At 45.5% G+C, this 25,097-nt stretch overlaps 1 protein-coding gene across 2 annotated transcripts in view; it reads left to right on the top strand.

Moving 5' to 3' along the window:
• Positions 1–4,503: 4,503 nt before the first annotated feature.
• Positions 4,504–25,097, top strand: part of BRINP2 (BMP/retinoic acid inducible neural specific 2) — a 107,597-nt gene continuing 87,003 nt past the window's right edge. The window contains exon 1 of one of the 2 annotated variants that reach the window (XM_059146404.1): positions 4,504–4,862. The gene's annotated coding sequence lies outside the window, so the exon portion shown is untranslated. Of the gene's footprint in view, positions 5,344–25,097 lie in introns of both variants that reach the window. The other variant, XM_059146403.1, reaches the window with a different exon arrangement.

The following is a 25,097-nucleotide window of genomic DNA, read 5'->3' as shown; positions in this document are numbered from 1 at the left end:
CAAGTTGTCTTTTGAATCTGATGTACCTGAGAACTAACCCAAATGTAGATTACCATGGAGCATTGCAAACCACTGCAAAAAAAAAAATTTTTTTATAACTGATGACCTTCCTAAAATGCATTCTTATTTCCATTACTCCCCTACGAGGTACTGAAGGAGAGAAAGACCCCAGGGAACTTTTTTTCTTACTTTCCCTAGCATAAAAGGCAGAATTAAATTTCGTTATGCAAATTTTACCATCGAAAGATTAGAAGAGATGCCAGGAAAACACACTTGTAGAATGTGAGAAAAATGGCACATGACTACTAGATTATCTATTAGCCCAATCTCTCGTTTTACAGATGCTGAAATTAAGGCCAGTGAAAGAGTGAGGTGATTCACCCAAGATCAATAAACTAAGACTTAAACAAGGCTTCTTTGACTAATGCTCTTTCCACTACACAATTACAGCCCATTTAGGTGCACCCATGGATTATCATAAGAATTTATGGATCACCGTCCATTCGGTAAACATTTGGGTACCGACCATATGCTGGACATTAGGCTAGGCATGGACAGGAAAAATTCTCCTGCTTTTGAGTAGCATATAATCTGCAGTTACTTTGAAATCCTTAATTTTCTGAAGTGTGGAGTCATTTTAGAAAACCCAAGTGAACAATTTGGGATTGGTTTTCTTTTTTTAATTTATTTGAGAGAAAGAATGTATATGAGAGAGAGAGAGCACAAGCATGGAGAGCTACAGAGGGAGAGGGTTACCAAACACAGGGCTTGATCCCAGGACCTCGAGACCATAACCCAAGCCAAAGGCAGACGCCCAACAGGCTGAACCATCCAGGTGCCCCGGGATTGATTTTCTCATAAGTCAATATCTAGCATTCTTTGCCTATCTATGGTCATTTTTACATGCTTTCTAATTCAGATTTAAAAGAAAACATGCAGGGGCGCCTGGGTGGCTCAGCGGGCTAAAGCCTCTGCCTTTGGCCCAGGTCATGATCCCAGGGTCCTGGGATCGAGCCCCGCATTGGGCTCTCTGCTCAGTGCAGAGAGCCTGCTTCTCTCTCTCACTCTCTCTGCCTGCCTCTCTGCCCACTTGCGTTCTCTGTCAAATAAATAAATAAAATCTTTAAAAAAAGGAAACATGCATAGATTAAATGGTCATTGAAGAATGTATATGGATTTGGAAATAGTTTGATGTTGTTGACTCAAGACTTTATAGACCTCTTTCTCTATAGGAAGATCAGACAAAAGAACTGTACAAATAAAAAGAGGTCCTATGTTGCCACAGAATTCCTGTAAACACAAATAAAATGTCACAGGGCCTCCTTTTAGGGAATTAAATACCTAGAGATGGGGGAAAAGTTGAAGTTCACAGAAGCTAGAACATCTGTACTGTGTGATGTTTTACATTTAAATGAACTGGGAGAAATTTGTAAGCATCTCAATCATTACCTTTGGGTATAGGCAACATGATATAGTTGCAAATTATAGGTTTGGATCCGAGTCTCAACTCCTTACTTTGCTTATTGGGAAGTGAGATTGAGATTGCACCTTTTTTTTTTTTTTAAGAGAGAGAGAGAGTGAGAGCACACACACATGTGTGGGAAAGGGGGTGGGAGGAAAGGGAGAGGGAGAATCTTAAGCAGGCTCCACACCCAGCCCAGAGCCCCACACAGGGCTCGATCTCAAGACCCTGAGATCATGACCTGGGCCAAAATCAAGAATCAGACTCTTAATCGACTAAGCCACCCAGGCACCTGGAGATTAGACCACTCTTATCTTCAGTATCCCTATCAGTGAATGGAGTCTGTGATCTCTGCCCACCCCACAGGCCACAGATTGGTGCAAGTACTTATATTCACTAAGATGCAGTAAAATAGCATGTTCTCTTATCTCTAATCTCTATCCCCTTCCCCTGAAGACACACATATACACACCAATCAAATTAAAACCCATTTTCCATTTCCAGTCCTCCCATGCCATTCTGTCCACCTGTGAGGCACTGCTCTGTGCTCCCCAGGTGGGGAACAGACCAATCTCCAGCTTCATCTACAGGGTGGGTCCTTCTAGCACATCCTTGTCTCATTGCCTCTTCCTGGAGCACTAACACACACACATGCTCCACCTTACAAGGCCAAGAGCCACTTCCTGCCACCATGTCTTGTATTTGAGATTCTTAATTTGAAAAATAGAAACAATTATAGAGTAGTTGTCAGAAGAAAATGAGACTATGGAAAAGATCGGACACATTGAGTTAGTGTTATCTAATGATAGCCTTTAACATTATCCCTCTATTCAATTATTTCAGCTAGAAAGTGGGCTTCAGAATCTCCTTCATGAGATTGTTCTCCTTGTAGTAGCCAGAAGCAAATTAAGAGATTTACGCCCTTTGGTGTATACCAAAGATAAATGATTACATGTGTTCTCCAAAAGCAATATACAAGAACATTCATAGCAGGTGTATTGTGAATAGACAGAAGAAGAAGAAGATGGCGCCGCCCCGGAATATTGCACAACGATAAACATGTAGTGACATGGATGAATCTCACTGACGGGAGGATGAGTAAAATCAAGCAGACACAGAAGCATGTATATGCTATTCATGAACTTCAAGAGCAGGTAACGTTAATCTTTGATGATGGAAGTCAAAATAGCGGCTATCTCTGGAGAGTGGGGAATTTTGACTGAGAAGGGCAAATAAGCTTCTGGGGTTGGGGGGGTGGAAATGATGTGGGTAGTGGTTACATGGAGGCATAGATGGGCAAAAATTCATCAGACTGTACAGTTGTGGAATTTTTAATGTATACGATACCTCATTATTTTTTTTAAAGATTTTGTTTACTTGACAGACAAAAATCACAAGTAGGCAGAAAGGCAAGCGCGGGGGGGGGGGGGGGGGGAGGGGGTCGCGAAGCAAGCTCCCTGCAGAGCAGAAAGCTCCACATGAGGCTCCATCCTAGGACCCTGGGATCATGACCGGAGCCAAAGGCAGAGGCTCCAACCCACTGAGCCACCCAGGCACCCCAATTTTTTAACATGGCTTAGAACTCCATACCTACAATATGAAGGTCAAGCCTGTATAATAAGATACAGAGGAGGTGAAAGTGACAGATGGGTGGGGCGAAGGGTGTGTATATGAGAAGTAGTTCTAATTTTTCCCCATTCATTCAGAACATCTGGCTCCTTAATGCTTTTTAGCAAATCCTGATGTATACTACTTGGGTATTCATTAAACCTCTGCTTTCTTTTCTTTTTTTTCTACTTTTTTACAAAATAATCTTTGATTTTGCTCTCAAGAAAGCCAAATCAGCACTTCTCTCCTTTTCTATGTATTTCTTCTCTCCGTATTTTCTCCACAACTCAACTTAGTGTGAACTCCCCCAAATTCCTTTGCCAGCATCAGCCCCTAGTTCTTCTGTTGATTGGATTTTTCTTCAACTATTACTCTCTTGTGCTCTTGCCCAAATTTAGTGTAGTATGTTAGCTAGCTGGATGTAATTCAGTTGTGCATCCTCATTAGGACATCAAGAATATGTTTCACACTCTTTGATCCAAAGTTAAGATTTTTTTCCCTACCCTTTCCTCCCCCGCCCCTACTCTCAATTCACAGGCTCAGCAACAGCACCTGCTTCACAGAAACAAGGCTGGTCCTGTTCTGATTTCTCTAGTCTTCCTTTAAAAACCAAATGGAGATCAACAGTCCCTCTTCCTGACACACACTGAAGCAAAAAGAGACACACAGAAGGACAGCACCACAGGCAAAACAATTCCCTTTTTTGGAAGCAGGACATTTTTTCCCTTTAATCTCTCCCCAGAAACCCAAAGTTCTCTATGCCTTTGTCTTCACAATCCTCGTTTTGGGGACAGAACGTTTCTTGATTTAGCTGTTGAGAGTCCCTCTCTCCTCTTCTTACTGAGTGCCTGCTATCTTTTTCTTCTCTCTTGTATCCCTGGTGTGTGTGTGTGTGTGTGTGTGTGCGCGCGCACGTGTGTGTGTGTGTGTGTGTGTGTGTGTACGCGTGCGTGCACTCTGATACAAGTATCTCTCACTTGGGGGCTCATTTCTAATTAAGCAATTCAAGACCAAGAGGCTAACATGCACAAAACAACCGAATAAAACCTCAAATTAGAAGGAAAATGGCTCAAATGGGTCCCTATCTCTGGGAGTTCTAGTTAAGCAAGCAAACAAAATGGTCTGGGACAAATGATTATTGTTAACTCAGGAAGATTAGGAGAGAATGTAATTAGCTCCCAGCTTCTTCCTGTTCGTCAGCCTTCTTAACACCCTCTAACTCCCCAACCGTGAATTTATCCGAGGCTTCGTAATCCGCACCAAAAAGTCCCTGCTGCAAAGCCGGGAGGGTTAACAGAGCCGGTACCCCAGCCAGCCAGCTATCCAAAGGAGACAGCCGGTGAGACTCCGAGCCCGCCCCCTGCCAAGACGCCCAGCCAATGGGCACCCGCGGGGAGTATGGCGCTGGGTCTCATTGGCTGCCGACCTACGTGCATAAGAAAGGAGGAGAGGGGCTGGCAGGGCAGCATTGTTATCTTAAGACACTCATCTGGTGTCTGAGTCTGCAGGTGACACCGCTTAGGTACGGAGCGCGGAGTCGGAGCGGGGACGCGCCGGGCTGCAGCCCTGGGATGGAAGCCGCCTGCCTCGGAAGCTGCTCGTGGCTGCTCCGGCAGCGCCTCCGCTGAGCTCGGAGGTGCCGGTTAACACTTGCCTGGGGACGTGCACCTGCGGTACGGTGCGAGCTCGGGGGCAGGTCTGCAGGCAGCTGGGAGAGCCGTGGAGCCGAAGGAACTGTCTTCGCCTAAGTGCAAGGCACTGATTTTGGGAGAGAGACAGAGACAGAGGCCGGGTGAGTCTTTTCAGAGTTGGAAGGAAAGCAAGATCTTGGGTGTCTTTTCCGTGGAGGGACAGGGGACTTCCCCATCTGGGCTTGGCACTTTCCTTCCCTCTCCACCCTCGTGCGCCCCGGCCTGGCGCCGAAGCCCCACTTCAAGCATGCTTTGGGTGCCGGGGACCCTGGCTGCTCAGCAGGAAGACAGCAGGCAAGTGGTCTAACGCCGCCGGCGGCGGCGGCAGCAGCAACCCCAGCAGCAAAGCGGGGAGCAAGAGAATTTGAAAAGAGACATCCGCTCCCTCTCACACGCTGAGGGGGAGGCATTCGCGTTTCCCCAAATGAGAAGGAGCCACAAGAGATCATGAAGTAAAAACTTTGGAAAGCTGCCACTGGAGATGTTGCACAAAAACCTGGAATGTTTTAGGAGTCTCCTCCCAGTCGGTGGAGGTTTGGGGAGCAGCTGATACCGCAAGGAGGGCTCTTGCAAGGATTCAAGGTAACAGTGCAGGGTTTGGGTGAGATTTCTCTCTCCCCGGTTCGTTATCCTTTGGTGTGTCCCTGGGGGAGGAGATCATTTCGCCCTCCTGCAAACCTCTTGCCCAGGTGCCTGGCAGGGGCAGGCAGAGGGAATGATCCCACGTCTTAGTTTCTGCCTCGGGGAGCTGAGCAGTGGACTTCAGGGTTCATTGAGAGATCGCCCTGTTATTGCCTCCTGGTGTTGCTCGGCTTGGGCACGTTGCCTGACCTATATTGCTTTTGCCTGGTTTAAGTCCTCAAAGTTAGTGCAACTCCCATTAGCCTCAGAAAATTCAATCCGGCTGGGTAATTGCAGAAGATGACAAGGACTTTTGCCTGCTCGGTGGCTGCTGGACTGAACTGTAGGCTGTTGCCCATGTTTGAGAAGGGCCCCCAAGAGCTGAGGGTGTGATACATGATATGTTCATATTCACATGGCCATAGAGCTACATTCACATGCTCCTAGAGCTCTGTGGCGTGTCCATAGAAGCCTGTCTTCTTTCTCCCAGGCACATGCAGCCAAGAGAAAAAAAATTTCCGAAGAGTGAACCCTGTGGGTTGCACATAGACTCCCCAGGGTGGTGGTGGCAGCCTCATTGATCAAGCTGAGCCCGGCAGCACACTGGAGACGCTGGGGAGAAGGGTGCCGTACTGGGAGGAGGGGCATGCTGAGATTCTATAGCGATCCCTCTCGCTGGTTCTGTTATCCTCTGGGTGCCCAGTCCAATACCGTCCGTGATACATGTGTGTGTGTTTCTGTGTATGCCTGGGCTCACAGCTGTATGCAGGAAGCAGGCTGCTGACCAAAAGACCACGCATGTGCAGCTCTCTGCCTAGGCCCCTGGAGTGCTCCTTCCTAGCGGGAGTATGAACTTGGGAGCTGGTGGTCCAGCCTGAAGGACTTTTCTCCTCAACCAGCAGTCCTTCTGCATGGTACCTTTTTATCCAGGGTATATAGACCTAAGCCAAATATTAACTAATAATCAAGGTAATGCACTGTAACATGATTGAAAAGACCCCTCTGTAAAGAACTGTGTGTGTGCTCTTCCTAACCCTGGGAGCCGGGTGCCCTGAGCGGGAACAAATGTTTTCTTAAAAGGATGGCAATTATAATGAGCGATGCTTATGGCTGGATAATCTGGGTCTTATTCAGCAGGAATAACGATATGTCAGCGTCGACCAATCAGGAGGATAAAAGGGTTATTATAAGTCAAGTATTTCTGCCTCTGTCCTTCTTCAGACATGTGCTTGTGGAAGGGACACTCTTTCCGACCGGGTTCTCTAGAATGCATATAATGCCAGTATTCACCAAGCAGCTAAAGTATTTTACAGAATCCCCTGGGGGGCAGTCTGATGACATCAGGCAAGAACAAAGTGATGCTGGAGTTTGTGTGTTTTCTCTCTTGATTTCACACACTCTGTGTGTGTGTGTGTGTGTGTGTGCGCGCGCGTGCGCGCGCGTGTGCATGTTATTTGTTTAAAGCAGGACCCTCCAGAGTTCCCTCTTACTCACAGTAAGTTGCTTTGCAGCCCGGGGGACATGACCAAGCAAGGCTGCCACAACGATCCTGAAATCTTATCAATATCGTAGCTGCTGCTTATTCTGGGAAAGGATGCATGTTCTGCTTCTTGAGGAGGGATATGATCTGAGTAGGCGCAGAGCACAGATACCACGAAATGTTTGAGGGAAAGGAAGCGGATGTCAGACCCTGGTCTTCCCTGCTGGGGGGTGGCTGGAGCCCAAGGTTTGGACGGCTGGGCAGCAGCCCTGGAGAAGACAGAAGCATCCTTGACTCTTTCTTCTCCCTCCTCTCCAAAAAAAATAAAAATAAAAATAAATGGGGCCGGCTTTGTCTCCCAGAATGGAGTGATGTGCACTGCAGTGTGGGCACCAGGAAGGAGGAGAGGAAGGAAGGACCCGGGGAGGGAGTAGGGATCCTGCTCTGCCAGCACTGGGCCAGGCTCAAGGATGGGGAAGATCATCCTCTGGGTGTTCCGTTCTGGCCTAGTAACAGGTTGTTTACGGAGCAAGGCCAGAGGGCAGAGAACATCCCTGCGTCATCAACTCCTTCTGATCGCCTTTCCCAAGGCACAGGCTGGCCACCGGGGAGCATCACATAAGAAAGATCCCTTCTGAGACATGCTCCAGAATCCCTCCCCAGCTCACAAACAAGAGGTAATCTGGAGGGACTTGAGACAGCTGCGTGGGCACTTTCTGCTGACTGGGATGCTTAGTGCCGAGGTTTCCTGGTTAGTGTTCTGTTTTCCCCACTGTGCAATGCATTTCTGGTGATTCAACTCTTTCCCTTAAATAAGAAGACCTTGTATACATTTTATAATGGCATCCTTTTCCAACAGGCTGAGAGCATTTCAGGGAGCTCATCTAATTAATCCTCTCACAGCTTATTGTCTCATTTGTCTTTGATTACCCTACGAAGTGGAGCCGGAATGGTTTTAGCCTCCTTCTTGGAAAAGAGAGGGCAGAGAACCTTGGAAAGATGAACTGCTGTCTTTGGGGTCCCATGGCGTGGGGTCTGGGGTTCAGCAGTCCTGGACCCCCCGCAGACTCCACCAACTTCTAAGAAATGGTTTCATCTTAGTAACTGAAGTTTCATTGAATTGTTCTGTGCTTTACAGGAATGGGAGGTTACACTGATGTCGGGCTTTTCCTCTGGACCTGACCTAAGGGCTGTGAAGGCTAGAAGTCTTAGAAGCCCTTGCCTTTGCCCTCAGTGATCTTACAGTCTAGTTAGGAAACGAGACTGACATCTGGGAAAAAGGAATGACAACATAGTCTCAACAGCAGTTCAATACAAAAGGTTCACGAGGCTGACCTAATTAATCCACAATTGATTTGTTCAGATAAGGAGAGCTATCAGCATTCCAAGGAGGGAGAATTTGAGTTACACCATGGGGGACAGGGTGAGATTTGCTTGGAGAGGAAGAAATGGAGACCGGATTCCAGCTGACAGAGATACCAACTGAAGCCTAGTTGACAATGCTGGGAACATCCAGGCTTGATGTTGCCTTTGGGTTTACCCTGGGTCATTTCTCCACCTGGATCCTGGAAATACCTTACACCTGGGTTAATTATTTGAAGCTAGTATGGGCCTAGAGGAAGCTACTCTGCGACCGTGGATATCTCATTAGGGATTGAAATTCACCTAGCTTCCCACCCACCCTCAAGTCTAATCCATATATTATGAGAAAAATAGTGCTCAAGGTCAGGGAGCTTATCATTATATTACATTATATCAAAAATTTTGGATGAAGATATTGGGAGAAAACCAGGCAAGCTTCAAGAGAACGTGGGAAAATCTTGTATCTTAGAATCAAAAATCTCCTAAGAGGCTTGATTTTCCTCCGTTTCCAGGTTCCCCACCCAAATGTCCCTATTGGGGGTTTAGTAGGAACTGGCAAAATGCCAGAGCCCTTAGGCATTTAGCACAGAGCGGGAGATTTTTATTCTTAAGATTCTTGAGCATGCCCAAGTACCTAACCTCTTGCCTCCCCTCCTCTTTCCCTTTTAATAAAACATATGCTGTAGCTCTCACAAGGGAGGCCACCAAAAGCAGAGGGTGGGGCGTGGTACCGCCTGCAGCCCTACCAGGGGGCACTGTGGCTGCTCCGCTGAGCAGGAGAGGAGAGAGGGAGGCTGCCAGCCCGGCCAGCTTCAAGGAAGGGCCGTGGGCTGCAGACCACCAGGAGATGGCTGTGACCGGCCAGCCACACCATTTGCTCCAGCAGGGATCCCCGTCTCCTAGAGAAAAGGTCATAGCAAACCACAGGTTCTGTGAGAGAACAACCACACTATTCATTGGTCTTCACTTGGTTGGAGACATCTGTCCACCCCACACGTCACTGGTAGATTGGGTGGTCCCACGCCACCATGGAGGCGGTGGCTATCAGGCATGAGAGTAAAATGACTTGCCTAAAGTCATGTCATACTTGCTCTCAGGTCAAGAGGAACATCCCCAGAATCCAGTTCGTTTGATTCCTTCAGAGTTCACTCTGGGGACGGTCCTCAGGGATATTTCCTTTCGACTAAACATCCTCCCTCAGGCCTTCTTTGTTTTCTGTGTTAAAAGATCATGCAGCTGGACTGAGGGGCTGCCTTTTTCTTTTCTGTTCAGAAGTATCCACTGCCACGTCCAGGCACATGGGCATGTGGTGAATGGTGGTGGGTTAAAGCCTTTTCTCTTTGGGAGTGAAGATAGACTACTCAGTTATGTTTCGGGGGGGGGAGGGGCTATGGTGGGGGGGCATCTCCTGGCCAATTAGGATGCAGACTGAGCTCTTTTCAGATCTTTGATATATATATATATATGTATATATATATATATATATATGCAGAAGGAGGTAAAGTTGACTAACATCATGGCAGCATGGAATCTTCAACACCCAGTTCTGTCATTCCTTTTCCTGGAACCCACATGGAATGCAAAGATGTCCAGAATGCAGGGCTGAGCAAGGGACTGGGGCAGTTCGAAACCTCAGGTGACTGCTTTCTAATCTGCACTGTCCTCCCAGCATGGCAGCCACTGGCCACATGTGGCTCTTGAGTGCTTGAGATGTGGGCTTTAAGTATCAAATGCCTACTGAATTTTGAAAACTTGGCTGAAAATAAAGAATGCAAAGCATGTCACCAATAATTTTTAATAATGATTACATGCTAACATGATACTGTTCTGGATAGCTTAGGTTCAGCAAAATATGTTTAGTTTCACTCCATTCTTTTTACTTTTTATTTTTTATTTTTACTTTTTCATGTGGCTATCAGAACAGTTGTAATTACATGTTTCTTTTGGACAGTGCTGGTCCAGGGGCTGGAGAGTAGTGACAGGTAATGTAGACAAAGGGCAGAGGCATTTAAGAGGAGCTAGAGACATGAAGAGAAGGACCATGGAGAGAACAATGCCAAGCAGCCCAGGGAGGCTCTGGATGTGTATTTCTGAAATCTAAAGTCAAGGAGGTCATACGTAGCTTACTTTGATTTATGTTTGAGGGACACCTCATGAATGGTGACAGCCTGCCCAAAGCATTTACAGCTCTTGGTTCACCTGCAAACAATCTGCAGATGAGAGGCCTGGTCATTTTTTTTTTTTTTTAAGATTTTATTTACTTATTTGACAGAGATCACAAGTATGCAGAGAGGCAGGCAGAGAGAGAGAGAGCGAGAGGTGGGGGAAGAAGGTTCCCCGCTGAGCAGAGAGCCCGATGCGGGACTCGATCCCAGGACCCTGGGATCATGACCTGAGCCAAAGGCAGAGGCTTGACCCACTGAGCCACCCAGGTGCCCGAGGCCTGGTCATTTTATCCTAATATTTTTGAGTTTCTGCATGATAGTGGGAGTAACCAAGGAAACTATCTTCAGGGTTTCACTCCAAAGTGGGAGGACACAGCAGTTAGGACCAGCTAGGTGTGTTTGCTTTTCAAACCTCCTCCTTCCTGCTCATCGCTGGGACGTTATTCTCTTTCCTTGTGAGAGCTTTCCTTCAGATCAGATGTGTTGCTTGTGTGGTGGGGAGAAAGAAAAGTCGCTGCTCTGGGTTAAAGATGATTTTGTGGACCTATTGGTAAGAAGAAAGGGAGGAAGGCATCAAGATTGAATCGTGTTTGATAATTACGTATTTAAGCATTATAATTCACTCATTCTTCTTCTTATTATTATTCATTGCCATGCGGTTTGGCCACAACTTGAATTCCTCATAATTTCTCAGCATCTTAGAATTTACCAAATGTTTTACAAGTTTTCTCTCATCTGATTTTCGGTAGAACCTTGTGGAGTAGTTACTATTTTCATTCAAAGTTTTTCATGATCTGCCCCCAAATTATTTATTTTCTAATCCTTCTCTTGTAGGCACTTCTTCAGTCTTGATTAGTCAAACTGGGCTTACTATTCTCCATTGTTAACTCGGTAAAGGAGGGCATATTACTTCTTTGAGCCTCAGATCCTTCATTTAGAAAATAAGAAGTAATAATGCCCCATCTCTCCAAGTGTTGTTCTGAATGTTAGACAAGATGAACTGTATTAGGTTCCAAACACAGTTCTAGGTACACGGTAGGTGCTCGGCAAATGTCAACCCCCTTTCCTAGCACAGGCCTTGGCTTTGATCATCCCAAGATTAAAATGGCCAAAGGGGAACTCATTGTTTACCAATTTCACACATAAAACAATGCCCCTCTCCAAATTCCCTGCTTTGATTAAAGGCTCACCCAACCCCCCAGAGGCATAATTAAGAAATCCGGGTTGTCCTGGGCTCCACTTTCTCTCACACAGCCCACCACATCCAATCAAATCAATCCCCAAGGCCCGACAAGGTCTACCTCCTTGTGGTTTCTCAAAGCCACCCTCCTCCGCCACCTGCTGCCACCCCCACCACCGCTCTTTCATCAGCACCCAGTCTTCTCACCTGGAGCTCCCCAACGCTCCTGTCTCCCTGTTTCCTCTCTTAAAGCCTAGACAGTCCAGTCTCCCTCCCTGCAGCTAGGGTGATCCTTCAAAATGATCAACTTGATTATGCTTCTCCCCTTGTTGTAATTCTCCAATGGCTCCCCACTGCCGTCAGAATAAAACCCAAATGTCTCAGGGTGACAAACAGGAGACCCTTCCTAAGGGTCTAGCTGCCTCCCCAAGCCTCTCTCCCAAGTTGCCCTTCTGACTTCGGCTGCCTGAACTCCCTCTGTGCCCCATGGAATTTGCTGCTGTTTCTCCTGCCCTATCCTGCTTCTCCAGGGTTACAGACCTTCAGGACTGTAGACACTTCGCTGACACTCTGAGAAGGAATTAATTGCCTCCTCCTCGGTACTCCTACACATCTAACTCAGACTGTTTTTGCACTGTACCCGCCACTGTAATGATTTGTTTATATGGCCATCTCCTGCACTCAAAGGTAGGGTTGAGATGGGGTTTCAAAGACAGGTTTCTCGGGAAATATTTATTAAGTATATTTTTAGGTATATGTACCAGGTACTCAGGCACTGGGGATTCAGCAGTAAACAAGAGATTAAAAACTGTGCCATCAAGTTGTTTACATTCTAGAGGGAAGATAGATAGGATGAGAATCATAACAATGATCTTTATTAAGATTGCTGATAATAGCTAACAGTTTAATAGTACTACGGGCCAGGCTTTGCTGAAGGCTTGACATACATTATCTCATTGACTTTACCTAATGATCCTATAATTTCCCATTTTAATCAATCCTATCTTCCCATTTTATAGATGATGACTTAGAGGCCCAGTGAGGTTAAATAATTTGTCCAAGGTCACACAGTTAATCTATGAGGTAGCTGGTATTCTAACCCTGTTTAGATTCTGAACCCATATTGTTTATTACTGTGGTGTCCAGAAAAAAAAATAGACATGTAAACAAGTAAATAAAATTGTTTCAGGTGCTGATAATGAAGATTATTAAAATAGGGTATTAGAAGAGAGCGAGTGAGTGAGGTGATGGACAGGGAAGGTCTCTTTGAGGAGGAAACATTTAAATTGAGACCTGATTGTCATTTGAGGAAGGTAGAAATCCCAAGGTAGGGATGAATCTGGGAGAAGAGAAATCATAGGCTGTGTGGTGGGCAAAGGTCTAGCTGTTGTGATGTCCCCTGCTGGTGGTAGACTCTCAGTTCTGAGCCATCTCAGGGATCAACAGATTGTCCAAATGTTCCCCAAACCCTCTGCCATCAGTCCAGTTGTCCTTTCTGTTCTTTCGGTTTAAAACATTGCTCACAAGGCATCTGGTTTGCTGCTCTCCAGCAAGGTAGAAGGTGCAGGGACACACACACGCACACGCACACACGTATCCCTGCTCTGCTGAACCACTTTATTTCACTTCTCTCCTGTGAATGACGTGTCACTCAGAACCCTAGTGAAATGACAGGCGCAGGCAGAGCAAAAAGACTGGAGACAACCCAGAGGCATGAGCGAAAGGGGAAAAGAAAATTATTTTTTAACAAGACGAAAAGTGACTTGGACTGGCCAGAGAAAGGGGAATTTGGTCAGGGAGGGGCCTGTGGGGTGGGGGGTTACTCTCTTTCCTGACCTGGGTGGTAGTTTCTGCAACAATTTTTCATATGAATGTTTATATATGTAAACACACATATATACATAAGCATGCACATGCATATATAGTCACACACAGCACACCACACACACACACACACACACACACACACATCTTCTCTATGAATCTTTCTCATAATAAAGCTAAAAAAGTGGATGGGACAAGCTCATACCTATTTCATATACATCCAAAGCCTGCTTTATGGTAAACATTGTATTGGGCTTATTTTCACTTATATTGTCTCATTTACTTTTTATTACAACCTTTACAAGTTAGTGTCATTCCTGTTTGAAGACAGAAATGAAGAAGACAAAGCACAGGGGGGTTGCCGTTGAGAGCCATGGCTCTTGCCCCCCACACCATGCCCTCTGCTTTCTACACAGGAAAGCTCTAAGAGTCAGCAAGGTGGGGAGAACAGGTCCCTGATTTCTGGGTCAGACAAACTTGGGCTTCAATCTAATCTGGGTCTCTGAGCTTCCGTATCTCCATCCAGTAGAATGGTGACAGTAACCCCCTTACCTTGTACAAATACCATGCTGATTCAACGTAAGAACTGAAAAATATCCACAAAGTGCCTGCCACACAATGGGCATTCCCAAAATGCCAGCTACTATGTTTGTGTCCTGGAATAGTCAAGCTCATCAGACACTGACTTTCGTGGAGAGCAATGATGGCATTTAGCCGCGGTCAGTAAGAGTCGGCTGCTAGCTTCAACCCATGCCGTCAGATGCCAGTGAGTCAGGAACTTCCTGGCAATTGTACCATATGCCAGGCACCATGCTAAGTGCTTTCCAGGCACTGTCTCATTTAATCATCTAACAACCCTCTGAGAAGGGTTGTTCTTTTCTGTTTGTAGATGAGGACATTAAAGTTCAGAGAGATGAAACAGCTACTCCAAGGTCACAGGACCTGGAAGTGACAGAGCTCACACTTGAACCAAGGTCTGTCAGATCCCAGAACTCGTGCTCCTTGATACTGGGCTTTGCAAAGTTGTCACTGTCTTAGGTCATGTCCAGGGACAAGGGCATCTTTGTGGTCAAGGTAAGGGTAACTGCTCCAAGGTCTGGGCTCAGTCAGTTGGGAGTGGGATGGAAGCACTCTTAAGCCCTCATAGGCTTTGTGGGACAGGCCAAGAGAGTTCGTGCACGTTCAAAAATGCTGCCAAGTTTCAAGTGCAATCCTTACATATAGTGGGCACTTTGTATGTGTGGGCTGAATATTTCAAGTACCTCTGTTTCTGGATATAGGTATGCTCCATTTTCGAAAGAGCAAGCTTTTAAAACAAAGTGAGTTGAGTGTCCTTAGGCTTGGAGGAAAAGTTTTCCCTGATTTACACAAGGATATATAAGCAGTGGTTTTTAACCCTTACAAAAAGAGTAGGAGGGGTGCCTGGGTGGCTCAGTTAAGCTTCTGCCTTCGGCTCACGTCATGATCCTGGAGTCCCAGAATTGAGCCCAGGGAAATGGACTTCCTATTCAACAGGGAGCCTGCTTCTCCCTCTCCCTCTCCTTCTGCCCCTCCCCCAGCTCCTGCTCTCTCTCTCTCTCTCTCTCTCTCTCATAAAAAAAATCTATAAATAAATAAATAAATAAATAAATAAGGAGGAGAAGACTCTAATCAAATAAACCCTTAACCTAAAAACCCAATATATGAAACAGATAAAAGCAGACCTCCCTGACTGGAGGAGGCCTGGGCCCTGGAGCTCCCCCACCTGTCACTTCCCTTTTCTCATCTGCAAGCAGTCCCTGAGGCCCCTCCTTGGAATCTAATGACTGTTCAAAGCACACTGAAAACCGCCACGCTCCAGAATTCCTTTAAAAAGCAAGACTTGGATTCATTTAAAATAATGGGTGACATATTGAAATTGATTTTAAAATATGAGACTCTCAGCAGCCCCAACACACCCGTGAATTCCGGTGAGCCAGGGACACATGACTGTTGTTCATTCTTGTTCTCGACTGCAGATGCTTGAAATTCTGCGCGTGTGAATTACATGCCTGCTGTGTGTCAGGCACGGGACTGGACACTGTTACTGGCGAGCAGCTCTTAATTTTAAATCCCTACAAAGTAGATATTATTGTTCCCATTTTGGAGATGAGAAAAATGAAGTGCAGAGAGGTTAAGTCAATTACCCACGATCTCACAGATAGTGAGTGAGAGTAGTTGAGTTGGGCTTCTAACCCAAGTCAGGAGTAGAGAGCCAGAGTATTGCCACCAACATCTACAGCCTCTTCAAGCATGGATCTAGGAGTAATATTGCCTCTCTCTCGCTCTCAAAGGTTGTTTTTTTGGTTTTGTTTTGTTTTGTTTTTGTTTTTGTTTTCCTTTTTCACTTTCCCCAATACTCCTCAGTTGTGAGAATTTACAGAAAATCTCTCTCTGGGCCGTCTGGCCTTCAATGAGTGCTATCATAGTGCACTGAGGTCTCCGGGGACCGAGGATGTGGTCTTTCCTCACAGTCCCTTTCTGTCCTCATCTCCAACCTCAGGGAGGCTCTACCTAGCGGGGTTCAGTCCCAGGGGCAGGGGAGACCTTGGTGATGCCCAGGAGCCCATTCTGTACTTCCTTGCCAGGCCTCCTGCAGGGGGCAGAGCCCCAGGCTGCTGGGCTCAAGGAGTGTGGGAGTTTCCTGCTCAGCTGTGGTCTGGTAGCCTGGAGTTGGGGCTTACTGCAAGAGTGTGGGGTGGGGCTGTGCGAGGAAGTCCTTGGAATACCCTTGAGGTATGGGAATGCTTAGGCACTCAGCAAGGAACGCGGGGGCAGTTAATTTCTGCCTCCCCCTCACTGGTGTTCAGCCATTGAGCGTGCGCTATAAATAAGCCATCAGGCAGAAGCAGGGGAGGTGGGTGAGCAGTGTTCCGGTGGGGGGATGGGGTCCTGGAGGCCCCGGCACGCGCCTCTCTCCCCTTCCGCAATCTCTGTCCTTTGGGATTTGAGCCCTGCGGGATAACCAGCAAAGTCAACATCCTTCCGATGCTTCGGGGCACTGGAGACCCCTAGAGGCGAAAGGCTGCATTACAGGCCCGCTGGCCTTGGAAACGCGAGCAGGATTCTGGCCTGGAGCTTGCGGAGAGGGGCTAGTTCTTTTCTCCCAAAACCCTAGCCGGGAAGCACAGTCCTGCAGACTCCATAAGGGCAAGGGAGGGAGGATAGGAGGGGGTGGTGGTTGGGAGTGTGTGTGTGTGTGTGTGTGTGTGTGTGTCTCTCGGGTGATGGTGGTGGTAGCAGCTGTACTGTGCCCCCACCCTTCCCTGCCCCTCCCATTCTCCCTTTCCAAGCCCTCCCCTCCTCAGCCCCTGCAGCGACCCGTCAGTCAGCCCTCCCCGCCGCACCCCACCACCGCCATCAGAATCCTATCTTTCCCTCAGGGCCCTTCACACCTCTCAGTAACCTGATCAACTAATTTGTACTGAAGTATTAATGACTAATAATGATTTAATGTGCTGCCCTCTCAATTAACACTTGAGCACTTAGATTCACATATTTTAACTGAAGTAGGAGATTGGTGTGTTTCCCTTTTGAGGAAGGGAACTGTAGGCCCCTCCAAAGGAGCCATACAGACAGCTGCCTATTCAGTACATATGCTGTTTTGCCCCTGATCTTAACAATGTTAGGGACATCACGCAGCCACTCCAGCAGGATTTCCCAAAGAAGGCCCGCTCTCATCCACAGTTTTTAAACACAGCACTTTGTGCTGGTGGTGGGCACACACGGAAGAGGCTGTCCCTCCTGCCTCTTCTTCCACAGCTAAGATGTACTAGCTGTGTAACTGCGAAGTTACCTAACCACACAAACCTCAGTTTCCACATCTATAAAATGGAAACAGTGATAACTCATGTCCTGGGATTGTTTTGAGTCAGAAATGGAATAATGGAGAACTGGCACTTCCCATAATGTCTGGTGCATACAGAGTGCTCAGTAAATGACAGCTTTTTTCTTAATCATCTTAATTTTATTTTTATCATTTTTGCCCTATCTCAAACGTTCAGTGCAGGGCAGCATACAAACGCTGTATTTATTATTTAGAAGTGGGTGAAGCAATCCAGCCCCCTAGGTGTGGTTGATTTGGTAATGAACTAGATTTCTTTCCAGGTGACATCACTCCAGAGATTTTTTGGGTGTTTTGTTCTGTTTTTACTCTGCTTGGTTTCTTTAAATGTATGTCACAAATGCAGTGAGCAAAATGGATTTGGCAGTGACTTAAAAAGACTTAATGCATTTTGAAAAGAAAAAAAAAAAAAAGGCCACAACAAAAACTGGTTTGTTTCTGTGATATATGGTTCATGTGATATGACAAAAATCCATTTTTATGCTTAGGAAAATTGGCTAATTTTAAAACAGTCGACACATGCCATATGCATAGAGAGCAATGATGGATTTTGCCCAGGCAAACAACAGAAGAACACAGGGCCAGTGATATCTCTGTTAGGGCTTTAGTCGGTTAAATCCCTATTTGGTGGCAGCCCATTCCACGTTAGGAGACCGAAATGACAAATGGACTCCTTATGGCCTCAGGTGCTAGAGTCAGACATTTTATCATAAAGATACCACCAGGCTTGGAACACACACACACTGTGTTTTCATGAAATGAGCAAGAACAGACTTGGGAATCCACCTGGACAGCAAGCTTTATGTGCAAGAGAGCAAAGAGTTTTAAAGCTGTTATCTGCACAGAAGGTGAGGCTTGTGCAAAGGACGTTGAACTGCTTGGCCACCCTTACTTGGTGAGCTTTGCCTGGTGGTTCCTCCTGTGGGAGACATGGATGCTTTCTGGACTTCAGTTACTATTTATAGCACTTGGCAGCATCCTCCCCTGCACCCGCTGAAGGGGGAATCCCGTCTATTTTCCATTACTGCTCTTTAGGGCAAAAAGATTGCATGTGAAAATAAGAAGCTCCAGAGGTTGCACCTGAAATAAAAAGTGATCATGGCAAGTTTAAGATGGAGGCAAGCTCTCTGTTATCTTGATGTCCCTCCCGTAAGTCCCTCCACTTTTAGCCAGGTTCCCAGCCCCAGGACAGGCTAATGACATGCTTTCTATTTGACTCAAAAAAAGCCATTGACTTTTTTAAAAATTGTATTTTATTTTATTTTATTTCTTTCAAGGCAATATTTAATTAGTGACTGCGGAGGGAAAAAGCTGAACAGCTTAGAGAAGGTTTATGGTTCAGGTCTGCAACACTCAGCAACTTGACATTCTAATCCTGTTATTTCTCACCTTAAACTGAACAGAGTCAGCAGGGTTGGGCTTTTTTTTCTCTTCCCATAATTCATCTAGGTATTAGGTTTCCCCCTCCCTACTTCCTGCTCTCATCCATTGCTTTATCTGACTTCTTTGTCCTGTTCTCTCCTAAATTTCTTTCTGGATATCAAAAACAGAACAATATCTTGGTGGTTCATTTGTTGCTGAGCCATTTAGAAGTGAATTTAGTTTTCTTCCTTCTAATTTTGATTCCCAGAAGAAGCCCCCTGTTTCCCATGAGAACTTTACTCCTAAGGTGACCACCCAGAGAAACTGAGCCATGTCCCTGGTTCTCTTCTCAGTTTCAGACTATAAACATTTTCTAGCCAGGATCCCAGACTTTTATCTAGTACAGGGGGAACTTTTCATGTTTATGCAATTAAACCTCACCCTCTACCCCCACAGTATCCATTTTTCATTAAATAAAATATGGTTTTTCTGGGAAGTTAACAAGTATCCTTCCTATTACGAAAAATTTAGTATTCAGGATTTCAAATGTATAGAATTCCAAAATCAGGGAAGGGTTTTCTTTAATGCAGTGCTTCTCAAAATTTAATGTGTACCTGGGGAGCTTGTTAAAATGCAGAATTTTCAGCTCCTCCTTTAGAGACTCTGATTCTATAAGTCTTGTATAAAATTCATGGAACTGTGTTTCAATAAGTAGATGATATAAAAACCACACTTGGAGAAACAGCATTTGAAGGCAAGCTGAATTAAATGTTACCCAATTCAGTTTGGTAGAATATTATTGTCCCTGAAGTTGTTAATGGGTGTTATGAAGAACACAAGGTCTGTGCTTGGAAGAGTTGGGGACATGACACTTTTTTCCCCACCCACCTGCTCATACACAGTTGGGAGGCCGACAGTGCACTTAGTAGGTTAGAGGTTCTGGAAAGTTCTGCAATAAAGAAACATACTTCCACTTCACTTAGCCAAATATTTCCAAGATGTCTTAGACCTTAAAACTTTTAATTCTTTAATTTTGTGGCTTAACACCTCTTCAGTTTGGATGAATTCTGTATGGAAAGCGTTGTCATGAGGGAGAGAGCAGCATCTACTGGACAAGGGGGAACCTGCAACCCAGCTCGACTATTAACCACATTTTCAGAGGAAAGAAGGAACAAAATGAGTGTGGCTCATTTTGGAGCCACATCTGGAGGAGTCTCTGGCCAGTGGAAGTGGCTGTAATCTGGAGAAACGTTTGTTATAACAGCCCTCATTTGTTAAGCATTCAGGATTTACTCGGCTGTTAAACATTTTTAATAGGTATTAGCGCATTTACTTCTCAGAATAACCCTGTGAGTCCGACGCTTCATCCCCATTTCACTGAGGAGGAAACTGAGAGGCTAATATTGGCTCAAGAAGGAGCCGAGTGTGATCCAAGCCCAGTCAGTCTGCCTCAAGAGCCTGTCCTGTTAACTGCTCTATCAGACACCCTCACCTGCGGTAGGAAGGTTCTGGAAATTTCCACCAGGGAGGAATGACAGCTCCAGCTACCTCAGTGCCTCAGGATTCTCTTTCTGCAAGAGGGCCTGGGATCACTGCCCCTTATGCATCAGAGAATTTATTATTATGACTGCCCGAACCTCTGGAAGATTTTGCTGTACTTAAACACAAAATATGCTTAGCAAAACAACCTGACAAGGATGATTCATGGAGAGCAATTAGGTGCGGAATCCTGTGCCTACCAAAGAAATGGAGGGGGCCGAGGATCTGGCCATCCTGCTGACACCCTGATAGGGAATGCGGTAGCCTGGTCCTTGTCACTGTAGCCTAGTCACAACCCCTTCATGTTTCTGAGCGTTGGAGGAGCCCCTGCAGGGCCAGCTGGCCTGGGCGACACAATCCCAATTTCAGCTTTTGGCCAGTTACTTTGTCGCCTTGGCCCTCTGTTTCCTAATCTTAATTTGAAAAGAGAAGGCAGACTAATGACACCTGCCTTGTAAGGAACGAATGTGTATATATGTATATATGTGTGTATTTATATCCATAATGCTTACAGTGCTTGACACAGGGAAGTTGTCTTCTACCTTGTGTGCCTTCCAGGCCTGAGGATGACTCTGTGCCAGTAGACCTTTCTTGTCATCTCTTTTAAAGGTGTTAATGAGGAGATAACTGGAGGTCAAAGTTGTAGCCCTGGAAGTGAGAGGGAATTGAGAAAAATACATCGTGGCTCCCAGATCCTGGATCTCTTCCGAAATGCATGTGGGATGTGGGTCACTGGGACTTACCATCCAGCCAGGAGTTTGGGTGACATTAATTTCCTTCTCTATAAGAATATGAATAATACTAGTTATAGACCTGTCCCACTGGGGACTTGGTGTCTTCTTCATTAATGAAAGCGGAGAAGGGTCACATGCCAATGGTGGAGAATTTCCCAAGCCTGATTTCCAAAGAGCTAACATGTGCTGAGCAACCTTTCAGAGCCTCTACAGAGGTAAACCATACAGTTGCCCCCTTTAAGATCAGGAAGCTGAAATTTAGGCAGGTTTGCTGTTAGCCTGTGGTCACACAAGCAGGAGAAGGAGAGTCTGAACCCAGATCCGATCTGTCTGCCTACCTTCCCAGTTCTTCCTTCCAGCCATGTGGAAGGGGTGTGAGAAGAAGGAAGGCAGGAGGGACAATGGAGGACTGGCTCTTCAGTGACAGAAGCTTGGAAGGAACTGCCTACAGTCACATCAGGAACCTTGGAAATAAGCCTTCCCAGCACCTCCTCTTAGATTCCAAATTTTGTGGCTCTCCTAAGTCAGCCATTTCCTGCTACAGTATTTCATGCCCATCCCTTAGCAGAAAATGCTTTTGTGCCTCCAGAATGATGGTCCAGTGCCAGCCTCAGAAGCTCATCGAGTGAGCTGGTCTGTCATTGGCTATTTCCAAGGTCTTTGAGCTTGGTCCTGTGGACCCGGAAGCCCCTTGGCAATAGAGCTCAGTGGAAAAGCCCTCCTTCTCAAACTGAGGATGTACACTCACCAGAATAAGTTCTTCTCATGTCATTTTCCTTTGGATCAGGTCTCTGCTGAGCCCAGGATCAGGACCAGGGCAGGGACTGAGTATTCCATTCCTGGGGGCTTCCCATGAAGCCTGGATGATCAGCTGTGAGGAGGAGAAGGAGAAGGAGAGGAGAGGACTTTAACCAAAGCAGACCTCTTGAAGGCTTCCCAAAGCACTTGCATGGGGAGAGCCCGGCTTTTCTGCTCATAGGATGAAAATTTCTTTTCCACTTATTTGATCATATAGCAAGTGGTGGAAATCATAGACTCTGGGAAGGTTGGTCATGGATTTATCAGTGTTGACCGAAGCTGAGTGGGGTGTACAGAAGGGTTCATAGAATGATTCTTTCCACTTTCATGTATGTTCAGGAAAGTTCCATTATTAAAAAGATAAAATAGATCATGGATTTGGAGAGAGAGAATCTTGATCAGGACTTGCAGCACAACCTCTTTCTTGCTGTGATGATTTAAATTTTCTGAGCCTTTGTTTTCTTATCAATATAATGGAGGTACTATCTGTCTAAAAGGATTATTAGAGAAAATAAGTGAAATAATGAACTTAGTACAGTGACAGGCCCATAAAAATTGCTCAATGAACAGCTATCTTTGTTCCTATATTCTTTTTTTTAAGATTTTATTTACTTATTTGGCAGACAGAGATCACAAGTAGGCCTAGAGGCAGACAGAGGGGGAGAGGGAGAAGCAGGCTCCCTGCTGAGCAGAGAGCCCGATGCAGGGCTCAGTCCCAGGACCCTGAGATCATGGCTTGAGCCGAAGGCAGAGGCTTAACCCACGGAGCCACCCAGGTACCCCTTTGTTGCTATTTTCTTGTTTATCTTTGTTGTTAGTATCATTTTGTGAGCTCCTTACATCAGGTACTGTACCTTATTGAGCTTCCCATTCATTCTATCTAGTTCAATTCCAAGTTCATGTAATAAGAGTAACAAATATTTATGGAGCTTCTCCAAGGAGCCAGGCATTTTCTAGGAGGCAGAGATAGAGCAACAAACCAAATAGACAAAAAATTATATCCTAGCCCTTATGGAGCTTATATTTTTGTGGGAGGAGACAGAAAATAAGCAAGAGTCATTATGAATAAGTGAGTTGTATTTTTTGTTGGATGGTAGTAAGTGCTATGAGAAAAAATACAGCAGGGGATATTGGAACACAGGAGGAGTGTTGCACAATTACGTGGGACGGTGGGAACAGGACTTGGTAACAAGGTAACATTTGAACGAAGGCCACAAGAGGGTGGGAAAGTGAGTCACTTGGCTATTGGAAGAATTTTCTCCACGGTGGGAATTCAATATATTTTGTTTAATAGCTCTCTGAGACCTATTTAACTCTTACATCACTTCCTAACTTCCAAGGTATGCATGTTTTATCTCTCAGTAGGCTCCCTGAGAGGTTAGACAACGTACTATCTTTATGTTTGTGCTAAATCTCAGAACTCCCTACTCAGTGCCATGCATAGGTTAAGAACTCAGTCATTGTTTATAGAAAATAAAGCCATACCTATCTTTCCTGAGAGTTCCCTCTAATGCAAGCAGAAACTGCGGCATTTAGGATTACAGTAAAACTCACTCCCTTTACCTGTACCTTAAAAAAAAAAAAAAAAAAAAAAGATTATTTATTCATTTGAGAGAGAGAGTGCACATGCTAAAAGTGGTGGGGGCAGAGGGAGAGGGACAAGCAGACTCTCCACCGAGCAGGGAGCCTAATGCAGGACTCTTGATCCCAGGGCCCTGAGATCATGACCTGAGCGAAATGAAGAGTCAAAAGCTTAACTGACTAAGCCACCCAGGTGTCCTCACCTGTACCTTTGTAAAACACTCTTTCCTAAGTTTTATTCGTTTGATGTTTTCAATTAAGCTAACTCAGAACAAAGCACACACTAATTGTAGCAAAATCTGTAGCTCAGAAGAATTTCTGGAAAGGTGAAAAAGACTATGGTGTAGGAGGACAAGGGACAGACATGACTGATGTTCAGCACAGTGCTAGCTGTGACAAAACATTGTAAAAGTCTTAATGCAAATTAAGAATCGCAGTTACACATTATGTGACCTTAATTGAAAGCAATAGTTCCCAATTAAATTTGATTCCACACATCCAAACAAATGACCAAAAACTCCTATTAAGGAAGCTGAAAAACGAAGATACCTGAAAAAAGTAATTTTCTTATGATACAGTCAGCAAGATTTTCTGCCATGGAGTTATTTCCCAAGGTCCATTTGGTAATCAGGTTCTTTAGTAACCAGACCTTCCAGAATAGGATCCAAGACCGTTCTGCCTCTGGTCAAGCACCTGTCCACAGTAAATGGTATAGAGAGATGGCACAGTGATCAATTTGGTTGCCCCTGATGTCTTCCTGAGAAGAACCACAGCCAAAATGGTAAATTACCTTTAGGATGGTAAATTACGTTCAGGCTTGTTGCAGATCCAACAGACAAAGATACTGATCTGTCCTCCTTCACACAGACCTGCCTCGTCTGGTGCTGAAGAATCCTTGGGGTTTTGTTTTTTTTCCCTTCAAACAACTTTATCAATATAAATTATTCTCAAATTGGGACCTACACAACACTGATCATTAGTTTAAACAGAGGCCTCTGTGTTGAGATGTTTTGTCCTCATAGAGCCTGATGAAGTAACATGTTGTGTAACTGCCAATCTCCAGAGAGACCCCCACAGAAGCAGGTTGTCTATCTCCTGTCTCCTACGGCAGTCTCATGAATAAACCATCTTAACGTGAAGTCGTGTGCATAAATAACCGACGCTAGGCTTGTGAGGGAAAACGAAAGGAGAGTGTGTGGGACACTGATCACACCATCAGTGGTGCCTCAGCCAAGATTTGGGAGGTCTCCTTGGAGCTTGGTAACAGGTGGTTCTCCCATAAGTTTCAAATGAACAGAAATTCTGTTACATTTTAATGTCCCCTTTCCAGACCTCAGTTGACGATGAATAGGACTGATACAATTCTAAGCTTCCCCAGAAATTTCCAATCTTTTACTCTTCTGTAAGGCTGAATCCCAACTGGAAGGACTAGGATAAGTTTCCTTTGGACATGAACATGGATTTTTAAGCTTGGGGATGGGAGTGTTGGGGGGGGGGGGCAGATCCCAGGTCTTTTGAATCTTTCCATTGAGACACCACAGAAACAGTATGGAGAGGAACTTCTCTCATTTCTGATTGTGTCTCCTCTCTCCCTCTTCCTCACTAGACTGGAGTTATGTGGCATTTAAAATAATGTCCTTTTAAGTTGTTTACCCATCTGTCCTAGATCAGTCTCCATCCCTCAGTCTTCTCCACCACATGTATTTCAAGTTTAGCTCTTTCTGCTTATGTCACACTTCTCTCCAATCTTTTTCCCTTGTTCTTTGTCAGCCAGCAAAAATCTCTGTCTTCCCATCTCCAGAACAGCCTACACGCCATCTGTTGAGGT

This window comes from Mustela lutreola, chromosome 14, assembly GCF_030435805.1.
Source record: "Mustela lutreola isolate mMusLut2 chromosome 14, mMusLut2.pri, whole genome shotgun sequence".
Lineage (NCBI taxonomy): Eukaryota > Metazoa > Chordata > Mammalia > Carnivora > Mustelidae > Mustela > Mustela lutreola.
Note: the sequence above shows the minus strand (reverse complement) of the source record. Positions and strands in the feature narration are given on the sequence as shown.